The following is a 15,842-nucleotide window of genomic DNA, read 5'->3' as shown; positions in this document are numbered from 1 at the left end:
TTTTCCAGGAGAAGCCTGGGGATCAGAGTGTTGGGCCTCAATCATGACACATGGATCCTTCCAATTTCTCAGTCCTATCAAAGAAGTGTGCCACTGAGTCTGCACTCCACACCTTCTCCTTGTCCTATGAGCAACAACTCCCTGCAGAAGCCAAGCAGTTAGGGCAGAAGGGCATCAGAAGGTTAAACCGGACTCATTGATGTCCACTCCCTGCATGCAAAGACCTCTGCTCCCTGCATCGCCTCCCTGCCTGACCCTGAGTCCTAAGTGGTCAAAATCAGGAGGATCCTCAATTTCTCCCAAATTTCTCTCAAGGACAACCTCAGGACAACAGCAAAGTATGCAAGAGGGTGACAAGGAGGTACTACTGTTTACTTTTAACAACTGTGTTGTAACATGCTGTTTGTCAGTTAAAGTGGCTCTTATCCAGGGAGGTTCTGAATGTGCTAGATTCAGAAATAGGGTGATTCCAGCATAAATGCAGAACTGAGACAGACAAAACCAATGGACAGACAGTCAGAGGAATCTATGCTCTGTGGATTCTTTACATCATAGGATAGCATTAGTCACATGGTCTCTAAACAACCGCAGGAACCAGGTGTGCATACTGGCTCAGGTTTCTCTGCATGCGTTCCAGCCAGGAGCACCTCTGGACCCACTTGGACATCAGGAGTCTCCTCTTCTCCCACCTGTGAGAGAAATCAGGATCTGTTTTCCCTGGGACTCTACCCCCTCCCTGCCCTATTGCCCTATACTTCTCTGTCCTTTCTCCCATGCTTCAAGGATGATAGAAATGTTTCTTTAAAAATTGTTTCCCTGTTTTTATATAATATAATTGATGTTCAAAGATAAAACATATAAAAGTCTGGTTAAAAAACAAAGGGGATGCCTCAGGTGCACAGCAACCATTGTCTGCACATCTTAGATGACTGTTCTTCACTCTCCTATTCAGGGTAGATACTTCCCTTGAGTCAGTGTGGATGAGCACTTACTTGGCTTGATCTAATATGTCCAGAGATTCACTCCCCTTGAGCCAGTGTAGGCATGACTTACTGTGAACTGGTGACCTTGACAAAAAGGAATCTCTCTCCCAGTCATCAGGTCCTTCCCTGAGGTATGTGGAGAGGGTGGGTGGCAGCAGTTGGAAAAGTCACATCTGAGAAGGCATTGGAGAACATATCATCTCCATAATCCCATGTGTAGGGAAGTGAGACGTGGCTAGCCTGCAGCAGTGGTTGGCTGCACCCACCACCTGTCTACACACCCCAAATCTCCGCATGGCTTCGGCTAAACATAGTAGAGAAGGAGCACATGAGGCTTGGGTTGTGAAAATGTCACACTGTCTCATGCTATTTACATAAAAGTAAAGTGAACCAATGTGGAATTGTTCTTATCTTTGAATTCTGTTAGCACTGAATTTTGTAGTGCACACAATGGATAAGAAGTGGTCAGGATAATCAGGAGGGGAGACTTTGGGCACCTTCCATTCCTGACATCTCCACAGGGTTACAACCCCAGAGCTGCTCTGGCAGCTTTATACTGATCTTCCCCTGAGTGGTCAGAAATGAATACCTTCAAAAACAAATGTATGCCTCTATAGTTTTCGCTGTAGAGATCTTTCACCATCTTGGTTTGATTTATCCCTAAGTTCTTTTGTCTTTGTTTTTTGTTATTTTGACATTATTGTGAATGGAATAGTTTATCTAATTTCTTTATCCACATATTCATTATTGGAGTAAAGAAATATGATTGATTGATTTGTCATGCTCTTGTATCCTGCTAACTTAATTTATCAGTTCTAGAAATCTTCTGGTAGAATTTTTGGGGTTTTCTTAAATAGAGGATTATGCCATCAGCAAATAAATAATTTGACTTCTCCATTTCTTATTCTGAATTCCTTTAATTTTATTCTCTTGCCTGATGAACAAGGGTTTTAAGGACTATGTTGAATAGAAATGGGAGAGCAGATATGTTGGACATGTTCTTCATTTTAGAGGAAATTCTTTTGGCTTTTCTCCATTCAGTATGATGTTGGCCTGGGTTTGCCATATATAGTCTTTACAATGTTGAGAAAATTTCTTCTCTCCCTAGTTTCTCTAGTTTTATAAACTTGAGTGGGTGCTGCATTTTATCAGATATGCTTTGATCAACACTTTATCAGATCTACATTTTTATCAGATACACTTTGATGATATAATCCTGTGATTCTTGTTCTTAACTGTATTTAGGTGGTGAATAGTATTTATTGATTTGTGTATGTCTTCTACTGATTATGGTGTTAATTTGTTCTTTTTCTACAACTTTGAGGTGTAATATTAGGCCATTAATTTTGTATCTATCTATTGTTTTGAAATATAGGAACCTAGTGCTATAAACGTTCCTCATAGAACTCCCTTCACACTGTCTCACAGATTTTGGTATGTTCTGACTCTGTTGTCATTTGTTTCTAAGACCTTATTTCTCCCCTGATTTCTTCTGCAATTCTGGTCTTATTTAAAAGTGTACATTTAATCTTCAGGAGTTAGAGTAGTTTCTTTTTAAAAATCTTGTTCATTTTAGATTTCAATCAATAACAATCTGATAGGGTGCAAATAATTCTCTATAATTTGCTTGTATCTGCTAAAATTTTCATTGTGCCCTAGAGTATGGTCTATTTTACAGAATGTTCCGTGTGCTACTGACAACAAAGTTAATTCAGTTGTCAATGGATAATGAATGGCAGTAATTCTTACAAACACATGGAATTTTGAGAAAAGAAATCAGGCAAAATACATGATGTGATGTATAATTCTATTCATATTATACTTCCGAGCAGGCCAATTTTTTTTTTTTTTGTGGTCCTCCACAGGGTTAGTGATCATCATCCAACCCAAAGAAGACCTATATAGTAGTCCCTGTTATCTGCAGGGGATATGCTTCAAGATTCCCAGCACATTCCTGAGACTGCTGACAATAACAAATCCTAGCTATTTTTGATGTAGTTTTCTATACATACATTTGTATAATAAATTTTAATTACTATATTAAGCATAGTAAGAGACTATAATAACCCATAAGCATAGAACAATTATAGTAATGTATTGTGATAAAATTTAGGTGAGAGTAGATTTTCTCTGCCTCTCTCAAAATATCACAATTGTTCTGTACTCACACTACTTTGGTTGACTGTGGGTAATTGAAACAATGTGAGTAAAATGGTGGTTAAGTGGGGAAGTGCTATAGAACAAAAAGTTGGAATAAGTTTCAATTAACTCTGCCTGATTGCTTGAGGTAAGAAAGTTGTCTCCTCCTGCCACTCCTGGTTTTTAGGTCTTCAGAACCAACAGTTTACTTTTGTTCTCCAGCTTCAAGACTTTGAATTATGCCACTAGTTTCCCAGAGTTTCCACTTGCAGACAGCAGATTGAGGAAATGTTCAAGCTTCCTACTCATATAAGCCAATCCCCACTATAAATCTGTTTCTTTGGAGAACCCTAAATTATACAAACATCTTTTGGGAAAAATTAATCTGCCTATTGCAATGTATGTGCAATATGTATGATATGAAACGTGTTATATATGATGCATTACATATACATACATCTAGATTTAAAATAATTCAATATTGAAAAAAGCAGAGAAAAAATAGAATGGGTGTCACCGTGCATGTGTGTATGTGTGTGTGCCTAATAATTGTTATTAAAATTATAAACATTGTCATACCTTTTCATTTGATACAACTTAAAAATCCATATTTCTATATATAATCACTACACTGAAGATGGTGAACATATTTCCCACCCACTCCATATATGCTCCCTAACTATGTAGGTTAATAGTATTAATAATTATATGTTCTAGTACCTGTTCTTTTGTAATTTGTGAAATATCTAGTGATATTAAATTTTATAACAGGTTTCATTAATAGGTTCATACATTTATTTTAAGCAATGTATTTTCAATTTTAACAATGTTCCACACTAAAAGAAATATTTCATTTTTATTGAGCATTTAATGTTTATTTCCTAAATTCTTATATTCATTAACAATTGTATGCCTATACACAGGGCTTGCTTTCACACGAGTTTTATTGACAGACAGCAGCTGTATGTGGAAATTCTGAGTTGTATTTAGAATGTTCAAATAAAATGAAACTCATCAGCTTTGCAAAATATTGCAAGAGAGGTATGTATTGAATCAATCAAGTATTATTTCTGTAATATTTCTCCTAAGAAAACCTGAGTAACCGTGACACTATTAAGCAAAAGGTTTATATAATATCCAATTTCATACTTGAGTATATGCCTTTGGAATCACCTCCCAGTTGGTGGTACAGACAAGTAAGTATTTACTAATTCTTTAATATCACTTTCGGTAGAAGCAATAAGGCATACTCTTAAAGAATGGAGAGAAGTTAATCAAGTCAACAATATTTCTCAATATTAACATGAAACACTTAATAATTTGTGGATCTGGTAACATTTCAGATTTTAGAACAATTATGAAAATAATTTTCTGCCCCTTGATATATTAATAAGTCATATACTAAAAGTCCCAAGATCTCAAGCAATGATTGGTTGCCTCATGGAGATTTGTTTAATTTTGATACATGGTATTAAAAAATATATTGAATACAAATATATTTTCTACATTTTGACATAGTCTCCAACAGTCTCCATCACTTAGATACTGGTGAAAGGCTTCATATATTTGTTACTCTTCCATCATGAGTTATTTGTGTTATTGTCTGTAATAAACAGGAATTCAAAAGTGCATATTAATTTTAACCTTTACAACTTAGTATTCCATGGGAATCCACTTCCATTCAAAGAACACATTTTCATGAAAAGAGGAACTGTGGACTGATACTCAACATCCATACACCCGTATTTCTCCCATCTCCTTCAGATGGGTGCTTGTATATGAAACAGAAATGAAAGTGTCTTGATGCCTAATGAGGCACCAGTTAGCCACCAGCAATATGTAAGTTTATTCTTAATAATACATTATGTGTTCTGGATAATAGTTTAATAGAGAGTGACCTTGATTCTGGAATCAATGTATTAAAGGGCTAGTGGAAACTCTCACTCTTAATATCTACTGCCATATTTGCAAAGTTTTCTTAAAATTTGATTTGAGTTTTTCATCATTGTAAAAGGACTGATTTGAATTTTTAATCCTTGTAAAAGGACTGATTTCTTCATCAACAACATCATTTTTTTAAATTAAAACTTTCCTCCTTTCCTCCTGGATGTTTCAGACTCCTTATACAACCAAAGAAATAAGCAGTTAAGGTATTATTTTTCTTGATTATCAACACAAAAAGTATCTTTCCTGTAGCTGGAGAACAAATAGCCTATTATATATCACTTCCAAGTAAAGGGTTAATGGATGATTAAAAATTCACACATGCAGAAAAAATGTATTTAAACCAACTTTGGATGTATGATGGAATAATTTCATATTTGCATTAATTAATTTATCAGCTGGTTGAGAGGACACAGAATGTAAAATAGGAGGTAGAGGGAATTGTATGTAACATTTATAGATATATGTCCAATACAATAGTAAAGAGTGAATATACTGCTCATTTATGTATTGATACAGCCCAGTTTGATGCTACATTATTCTGACATTAGAAATGAAGAAACTGACTTTAGGGAGGTTAGTTAACAAGTGGTCTAAAGCAGTAAAACTAATATAAAACTTTCTGTAGAAAAAAGGAATCTATATTCACCTGATATTTTTCTTATCTTCAAACAAACTTCAAGTGTGTTCTTTGTTGCATGTTAGCTAGTAGGATATATTCTTGTGCAAAATTCACTATGGGGGCACTACTATAACAGAAAGTTTCCATTAATTGGAAGGAGAAATCCCCACATAAACCCTTGAGACTTTATAAATCACAGTGACTCAAATATTATTAGATAATAAGTGCATATTGGTGATGAGAACTCGAGACTTTCCACAGAGGTATTTTCTTTCTGCTTTGTTCACTGTTTCTGCCTACATTATCTATCCACAGATTGTTGGGGATCTGGGGGTGTTAGAGAACTCTATATTTTTATCTTCTGTTCTAATGAACAACTTCAAGTTTGCTTGTAATCACAGTCATCCTAAATATTCAGAGGTAATAAAAAGTGTACTTTGAACCATTTAATGAACTCATGAAATCAAGATCAGGAACAGATAATATTTTGGAGTACTGAAAGATGCAACAAATAAAAACAAAAAGGAAATGACAAAATTCCACTTTAACAATGAGATATGAAATATAACTATGTTTAGGAAAAAGTGCAAAAATATACAAAGAACCTGAAATTAAGAAGTAAACATCCACCATTCACATATGTACACCTTTATCAACCAGATGACATTGTTTTTGTTCAATCTAGAGTGTCACTGGAAAGCAGCCTTTGCTTTCCTAGTGCAGTATACTGTTTCCTTCAACAGTCTGAGAATTTTGGATTATGGTAAATAATTTTTCATATGGTTTACTAAAATATTTAACTAAATGTTAAATGACTAAATTGAGAAAAGTACAATTCTAAAAAAATTAGATTTATTGACAAGAGGGAAGTAGCATATTATTGTATTCTTTAATATGTTAGAATGTAAGTTTCTTGAGTAAAGTCAAATGTAAATAATGTTTTGATGCCTGCAGTTGAGAATTGATTACTATAAACATGGAATGGGAATCATAAAATGTACTCAAGTCATAATACATAAATTGAGATGGATTTAAGACATCTAAGAAGTCATAGAAATGTGACTATTTTAATAAGAAATGGAACAAAGAGGAATTTTTGTCCTGGATTAAATGTTTTAATTTCAAGTAACAGGCAGTTAAGAAGCATAGAAGAAGTGGATGCCTTGACAGAATCAAAATATCACTGAAGAAAAACTATTTTTCTTTTTCCTTTTTGTACATTTGAATAGAAAAGATAGTAGAGATAGGATAATTATGCTTCAGATAACTAAAATATGATAAGATTTTATAAAATGCTCTTTAAATACCATTTTGTAGTTATTAATTCAAAAGTACTATGATTGTAGATAAGGTATATAGAAGTCATGATGTGACAAACTGCACTAGAAGAAGGTTAAGGTGGCAAGATACACTGATGCAAATACTAAATTCAGAATACCATGTCTCGGAAGATCATTGAAAGAAGAAATAGGCTTCTCCAGGCACTCACATAATAATAATACTTTAGAAATCTAGTGCCAATTACCAAGGTTGAAATTTCAGTTGTCTTGGTTATATCAGTCGACACATACCAGGTTTTTTTTTAAAAGAAAAGGAATAAAAGAGAAAATAAATTATTCCCCTGAAAGGTCAATGAACAGAGGAATTAAGTGAACAGCTACATTCTCCTTGTCCCTTAAGATTCATGAAAATTCCTGTCCTTGCCTTCTCTTCTCGTTCAATGTCCACAGGAATTTTAGTAGTGTGATACTTCCCCATCACCAGGTGCTTCAGAAACTTATGAAGAATGTGGAAGAATGTGCACCCCACAATCCAACTCTGGGGAAAGTGCAGGTAAACAGAAGCATTTTCAGAAAAAGCAGTAATTAAGGGCAGCATCATGGGCAAGAAATATTTCCAGTGGCATATTTGCAATGATTTTCTTTTCTTAAAATTGTCTATGTCTTATTATTTGTAAAGAATATAACTAATAATTTACTTGCAAGGCTGTCAGATCTCTCTTTTGAGATTTTAAAAAAGGAACTCTTGTTATATGCATTATGACATAAAACATATACAGTTACTTCAGTGGGGCTTCTGAGTAAGTGCAGTTCTCACAAGACCAGTCCCAGCTCCCCCACATAGGCTGTTTACATGGAGGTTTAACACCCAATATCAGTAGAAAAAGAAGTGTTTTCCTTGGTATGCCCCCTTTGTACACAGACTTGAAACAATGTAGCATTAACAAGCAATTGGTTGGCAAATTTGGAGTCCTAATTGTCTCTGAATCCATTTCTGTCAGAAAAACAACTCATAAAAATAAATTCTAAAATAAATAAGCACATGAAAAGCTAATGATATTTACTTTAAACATCAAACAGCAAGAGATATTGTACTGTATTGAGATGACAGGGACCTTTTTTAAAAAAATTAAAATGTTTTCTAATATTTCAGGCCTTATAAAAGGCAGTTGAATTTTTAACTCTGATAAGCACTTTTTATCTGGTGATTTTTCATTTAATGCAATACTTTTATCAAAAGTAATGTCATAGGTTATTCTCAAATTAAACAAAATGAAAGAATATGTTTAATTGCAACACCTCTTCTACTTTTACTTGCACAGCTGCTTTTAAAGACATTTGATTTTAGGACTTCATATTATATAGACTGATAAAAGTTTAATTGACATTAAATATGTTCTATTTCCACAGATGGAGTCCATGGATTTTTTGCCATGGAATCCGTTTATAACTGATTGATTTACTGTGTGGCCCTGGGGAAGGAAATTAACTTTTTCTGATCTATTTTTTAATTTATATGGGGCAGATGCCATTACTTGCAGAAATAGTGAAATAAATTTAAAAATGTCCAATGAAGAAAAAACTACACAATGTGTCAGAAATCTGGTCATTTTATTTATTTATTTATTTATTTATACTGGTGATTGAACCCATGTGCTTTTAAACACTGAGTCACACCCCCAGCCAATTTTAGTTTTTATTTTGACATAGGGTCTCACTAAGATGCTGAGAGCCTTGCTAAGTTGCTGAGGGTGGTCTCAAACTTTTAATCCTCCTGCTTCAGCCTTCCCAACTGCTTGGATTACAACCAGGTGCCACTGCACCCAGCTGGTCATCTATTTGAAAAGAGTACCCTATAAACTCTATGGAAGCTTCCTCACATGGTCAGATAACTCAGTCTATACAATAGTTAAAAGCAAGTGCTAGAGAATGTAAATGAAATAACATATCTAATGCTTCTTTCCAACAAGGAAAGAATGCCATTTTACATATGGCAGGAGTTGTGTATCATGAACATTAGCTGGCTACCACTGGGTAGTAAGGACACAATATAATACCAATCAAAGCAGAAAATGGGTTAGAAACCACTTATTTTCTCCTTATCAGAGAAAGTTATAAGAAAAGCAATGCTGATAGTCCTTAGCTATAAGGACATAATCCTTGATCAAGCTAAGAGACTTTCACTTTCTTTTAATTTGATCTTTATATTTACACATGACAGTAAAATGTATTTTGACATATTATACTGCATAGAGTATAACTTATAATTGGGATCTCATTGACAGTTTTACTTTTAATGAAAGATTAACCTTGAAGAAAAACAATAAAACCAGAGATATAGATACAGAGTAATAGGTAGGAGAAGGGAGGAGGAAGGGAGTGAAGAATTTTTTTTTTCAAATGAAAGTTATATTATCTGGTATTTGATTAAGGAGGAATATTTCTCCCCAAAATTTTAGTTACAAATTTTTCTTCCAATGATATTGTGATTATTGAATCCCTACATAAATAATATGTAGATCTCAAAAGCTGGAAATTGAAAAAGTAGTTATGGAACTCACCTGTTTTAATAGCAATGTGGTCCAGCAAATGCAAAAACAAAATCCTCTTGTTGTCAGTGTTTCCAACACTCATGACTTAGAGATCACAGTCTCAAATTGCTAAACATAAATTAATATATAAATTATACCATAGAGTCCTCAGAAAAAGTAGGTCATTGTTAATGTCCTTCATTTCCTATTAATGGAGACATCAATTATATAACATAAAATAGAAAACAATTAATAGCAAAGGACAGGAAGTATTTTAATAGAACATGGCTTATTTTTCAAAAGTGACTGATACAATATTTATAGATCAATTGAACATTATAATTATAAGTTTAAGAAATGAATAACCCTACAGAAAAAAAATGAGTGGCAGAAAAAATTAGTGAAATGAAGGATAAGACTAAAGATAACAGTGAAAAACAGAGTGCAGAGCAGCAAAGTAGTGAAACACATAAACCAGAAATAAAACAAATGGAAGATAATATTACTATATATGGCCAAATGAATTTCTGAAATCAGAGGTAACTTCAAAATATATACACACACATACATATATGCACTAAAATCATAAAATCCCCCATCAAATGCATATAAATAAAATAATATAATGTATAATGGTCATAGAGTTTCATAATGTTTCATAAAGTTACCAAATAGTAATATATCTAAAAACAAAGTAAAAAAAAAAGAGAGAGAGACAGAAAATATAGAAAAATATTTTTAGGAGAAAATTACTTGCCTATGGAACACTCTTAACAGGATGTAGATACTTAGGAATACTGTAACAAAGGAACTCAAAATCCATAGATATGTGGGACATTGTTTCCTAGAAAACAGTGTGCTACATTTTTTAAAAAACAGAGAGAAGGAGAATGGTGTTCCATAGATTGCTATGGTGACTTCATCCCATAAGCTTTCTTGTGGCATTTGTGGGGTGGTATAGAACCTTTATGAGACGGGTCTGGGTGGAAGGCTCTCAGGTCAATGGGATGCATGTGCTTAAAAATGTTTGTAAGACTGCAGCGTCCCTCTGGTTCCTGATGGTGATATCATTTCTGTCTCCTGCTTGTGTTCACACCATTCTGATACCATCCACCTTGAGGCCTTGACTGGAGTCAACCTGATGTCCACAACATGCCCTTGACCTCAAGAACTGTGAGCTAAATAAACCACATTTGTGAATTAACTTGCCTTTATGTTACTATATTTCATTACAATAACAAAGACTAATACATGGTTAAAACAATACCATGCCATATGGGGTAAAACCACTAAGTCTCAATTATGAATCTTTTCAATTATTCTGTCCAAAACTCTATGTCTGGAAAGGAAAGATATAGAAAGCTGGTCTGGAGAACCTGGACCACTTCTTCCTTTTTCTAAGTCTCTTCATTGCCAGTATCTTTAAAATTATTAGCAAAATAGGATCTCTATTTATTAAAGTCTGATCTGATATTTCATCTTGTGCATTAGTCTCACCTGTTAGTTAGTTTTTTTTCTTTTTTTCGTTGTTGATTATAAGCACTTTTATTCACACAAAGTGAGGGAAATATATTTAGAGACTCGTCTTTTTCCTGTATCTTTTTATAAATTTATGAATAGAAAATGTGAATTCATAAGTTTTAGACATTGGAATATGATTGTTAATGTACTGGCAACCTTAAGTATAATTTCATGGGCTATACATTCAAAGAAACATAGCATTTTATGTTCAAAATTAATTTGGTTCAGTGAGTCATTTTTGACATTTGAGATCAGGGTATTAATCTTCCATTCAGCCATTCTTCTTTCAGCTTAAGAGACCAAGTGAGCAAACTTAAATGCAACCAAATGGTACTTGAAAGCACAGGTGCAGAATCTGGTGTCCTTTGTTCACACATTCACTGATTTCAAATCCACTCTAATTTTGAATTCCTTAGGCATAACTCTATTATTTTGTGACACATGTTTATTACTCAAAATTATAGCTGTAATGGAGACACTCTAAAATGTGTCCTTGAAACTTGCAACATGCAACCATTTCCCAAGAATTTAAAGATACTTTAAATAAAATAAGTTACAGAGATAGAACATAGAGGAACAGCTTAGACTATATGAGAATATGACTACAGAAATGTCATTATTTTCAGGAAAACTTATAGGCATTTTGATATTATTACAACTAGTTAAAATTCAATCATTTTATTCACATAAACCCTCAAAATGAGAACTATCTATACTGAGATGTTGTTAATTTTGTCATTCTATACTGAGTTTTGAGCACATATATCAATATTTAGTAAAATTAGCAGTAATTAATGTGATAGATAATGTGAATAATTCCATTGATTATAACTGAGTTACCTTCTCATCTATGATATTAACATGCTATAATTAGGTGTATAGTACTTCTTGGCATTGTCACACAACTAAATAAAACAGTGAACTTGAAAATTATTTCATGTCTTCATTGATTTAATGTAGTAAAAACTATTAATAAAATAAATAAATTTGTAATTTTTTGTTGAAATGAAAAATGGTACAACAGATGAATGACTAATAATAAAGAAGAGATATACTACACCACAATGTTCCATATAATTTAAGACTGATTATATGACCATTATGTTTACACATAGAAGTGAGAGTTTAGATTATTTTGGAGAAAAGTCAAACGCTCCAATGTGAAGGAAAATAAAAACTAATTTAACTAGATGATACTGAGGTGAAGTAGTCTTCTCAAGTTATTCAGCCATGAAATCAACAACATGTAATCTCCAGGTGGGAAAGAGGTGTAAATTACTAAACCACAAATTAAATTCCTGAAAATGATAGATGCTATTTTCAAACTGGCTTACACTGCCATTATTGGTAAATAAATCATTTTTTAATAAAAAATAATCTATATTATTTATAGAAAAGCTACATTAAAATGTTTTAAAAAGAACATTCCAGGCTATTTGAGAGTCTTCAGAATTGTATTACTAGAAAAAAATATGGAAAAAAACACCCACATATGAGCTCCAAGGTATTGACTGGTTCATTAATGTAAAATCTTTCTATTGTCATTGATGATGATAGGTCAGTTTCTGCCTTCACAACCTAACACAATAACCACCACCAAACAACCCCTAAAAATAAAAAGTCTGTCACAAAAGGAAATCATCCAAAATAATGGCATTGGTTTAGGGGGTTGAGTTGTTGGTGATCTTTTTGACTCTCCTTTATTTTCTCAGTTTCCTATGCAGTAACCCTTTCCATTAAAGCACCCGAAGAATCAGTGGTGCTTTATGAACTTTAACACACTCATCTAATGATTGATATTGATCCTTATTTTATACTTACAGAAACTAAGTTTGAAAAAATTAAAAATCTTCCCTCAGGTTCTTATCATGGAGTAATTTCTATGCAAAACATTTTTAGGATGAGTTTTGTCTCCATATCCTGGCATCGAGGAGGTATATGTTGGTATTAATAGTCAGTCTTGGTGGCGCCTTGTGGGAGATCAGCTGCTCCAAAATGAAGCTGAATATCTCCTTCCCAGCCACTGGCTGCCAGAAACTCATTGAAGTGGACTATGAAAGCAAACTTCGCACTTTTTATGAGAAGCTATGGCCACAGAAGTTGCTGCTGACGCTGTGGGTGAAGAATGGAAGGGTTATGTGGTCCGAATCAGTGGCAGGAACAACAAACAAGGCTTCCCCATGACTCATGGCCATGTTCGTTTGCTACTGAGTAAGGAGCACTCATGTTACAGACCAAGGTGAATGGAGAGAGAAAGTGCAAATCTGTTCGAGGCTGCATTGTGGATGCAAGAGAATGAAAGAAGTCAAAGAAAATCGCCAGGAACAGATTGCCAAGAGACACAGGCTGTCCTCTCTGAGAGCTTCTACTTCTAAGTCTGAGTCTGGTCAAAAATAAGAATTTTTAAGAGTAACAAATAAATAAGATCTGGCCTTCAAAAAAAAATAGTCTTTTTTGTCCTTCATATTTGTAATAATTTGTATAAAGGCTTACAGCACATACGGAATAGCTTGTAGATCCATATTCTTATAAGTGTACTGCAGCTTATATAATTATGGAAACATAGCTTTGGGATTCTATGAATAAATGAAGTGACCCATAAAACACTTTTAAAGTAATAAAATCCATCTACCCATCTGCAAATGTGCATGCATTGTATTTATAGCTACATATGCTCCCATGTGAAAATGATATCTAATGTCCTTCATCTCTGCTTTAGAGAAAAAGAGCTAGATTCCACACACTCCTTCCAGTCTCAATAAATAAATAAATAAATAAATAAACAAATAAATAAATAAATGTCACATTTTAACAATGTTTGTTTTTAGTCAGGCATACATATTTGTCCAGATGTGTTATTGAGTTATGAAATTATCTGTCCTGTTTTATAAAAGGATTGGAATCTCCACTGATTTCTGAGTTTTTGGATATGTACAGTTGACTCATTTAAATCCTGAAAAATAGGGTTTAATTAGGCAGACTAACTCATTTTAAGACCTAGTAAAAAGATTTCAGTGAGAAATTTATCACAGTTTTGAGACTTTTCCCAAGTCATGTTGCCTGAGTCCTTGTTTTTTCCAGAATAGACACTCAGATACCAATCTGCAGCAGAGGACAGGTTGCAGTCCTATCCACAGGACAGAGAGAATTTGTTCTGTGAAATGGCTAATACTTATAAAATGCTTTTGTCACATCCTGTGCAACAATGTACAAAATTCTTGCTAGGTCTGAGTTAAAGTTAGAGGAAGGAGTAAAAGGGGGAAAAACACAAGAAAGAAAAAAAATGGGAGGAAAAGTTCTAAGAAGGAGACAATCATACTTGATATTACTAGGCAACTTAATTTTTCTTACATGGAAATTTTCTAATTAGAATTATTATTAAGCTGATAACTTGACCTAGGTAAAATTGTTTCTCTATGAAGAATTGGAAGTAATATATTTATTTTATTCTGTATCTATTGATATCAATCACAATATAAAAGAGCAAACTTGTACAACTAACTCCAAGTTTAAAACAAAAGCAATACATATGAAAAAGACTTTTCATCCAATGATAGGAATTATTAAAATGCAGAAAGTTCATACCATTCTTTTCCTATTTTTGTTTTCCCTTAGTTCATTTGTACCAACAGGGAGATTTAGCATGACAGTAAGCCTGAAAACATCTCCACTGCTATTTACTCTCCCCCAAATTTAAAATGGTTTCATGTATTACAATATGTAAGGCAATTTTCAACTAAATATTCATCCCTTCTCTGGCTTTAGGATTCATATTTTATCCCCACATAGACACAACCATGTTCCAGAACCTGAATACCTATGGTTCCATTACAGAAATTAGACCCTGTCAGTCCTTCACAATACTTTATTGATGTATTACAAAAGATTTAAAAATTTTGCACTGGGTCATAAGGACTGTGCTCTTATACTATGAAAGTCAATTTTGAAGCAATCAAAATAAGACATGCAAAATCATATTTTTAAATTTTCCAACCTTCTTCCCCCAACATTAAAATATACAGTACATGCATGCATGTTTATGTGCAAGTGTATATGTGTGTGTATGCGCTTATAAAATAGACTGTGATGAATCTTAATCAACATTTTTAAAAGAAAATAAGATAAGAAAAGTAGATAAGATTGGAAATGTGTTCAATTTTAAATTTTAGAAATATCTTACATAATTTAATTGAGATAAAATGCAAAGTTGAGTGTTTGCTACTGATGCTAAAGATGAAAATTATCTTGATAATGATTAGTATATTTAATTCATTAAAGGTTATCAAGCACTCTTGGGGTATTTGGCCTATTGCGAATTATCTTATCTTAACAACAGCTCTGTAAGTTGAGTACCACGCTTGTCATTGTATCTTTAAATGGGGAGTTTAAGAAATGAAGAGGTGGGGTACTTTTCCTAAGATGGTAAAAATAGTGAGTGACAGAACTAATTCCTCAGAATAAACTAATAATCACAGCATAGCTTCTGGTTTATAGTCTTAGGACAATGACCTACTAACAAAAATTATGTATGGCATATTTTACCAGTACCATTGAATTCAACAGTGACAAATATATTATAAAATTATGAAGGGCATATCACACTAAAATGTCAAGCAAGTGATATGTAGCATATATATTAAAATGAGAAAAAGGTTAAATTGAAAATATGATTTACATATTCATCTTATGGTTTTCAATCCAATTTTTAAACTGCAAGTAATGTATCTATTTTGCTTAGGCAATTCTGTCTTTTCACTCATGGATTTAGTTGAAATAAAAGAGAACACAAGGGGCTGGGGAGATAGCTTAGCTGGTAGAGCAA

At 33.3% G+C, this 15,842-nt stretch overlaps 1 pseudogene; it reads left to right on the top strand.

Moving 5' to 3' along the window:
- The first annotated feature begins 13,015 nt into the window (after positions 1-13,015).
- On the top strand, positions 13,016-13,417 carry LOC124974222 (40S ribosomal protein S6-like; annotated as a pseudogene).
- The last annotated feature ends 2,425 nt before the right edge of the window (positions 13,418-15,842 follow it).

This window comes from Sciurus carolinensis, unplaced genomic scaffold (genome assembly GCF_902686445.1).
Source record: "Sciurus carolinensis unplaced genomic scaffold, mSciCar1.2, whole genome shotgun sequence".
NCBI lineage: Eukaryota > Metazoa > Chordata > Mammalia > Rodentia > Sciuridae > Sciurus > Sciurus carolinensis.
Note: the sequence above shows the minus strand (reverse complement) of the source record. Positions and strands in the feature narration are given on the sequence as shown.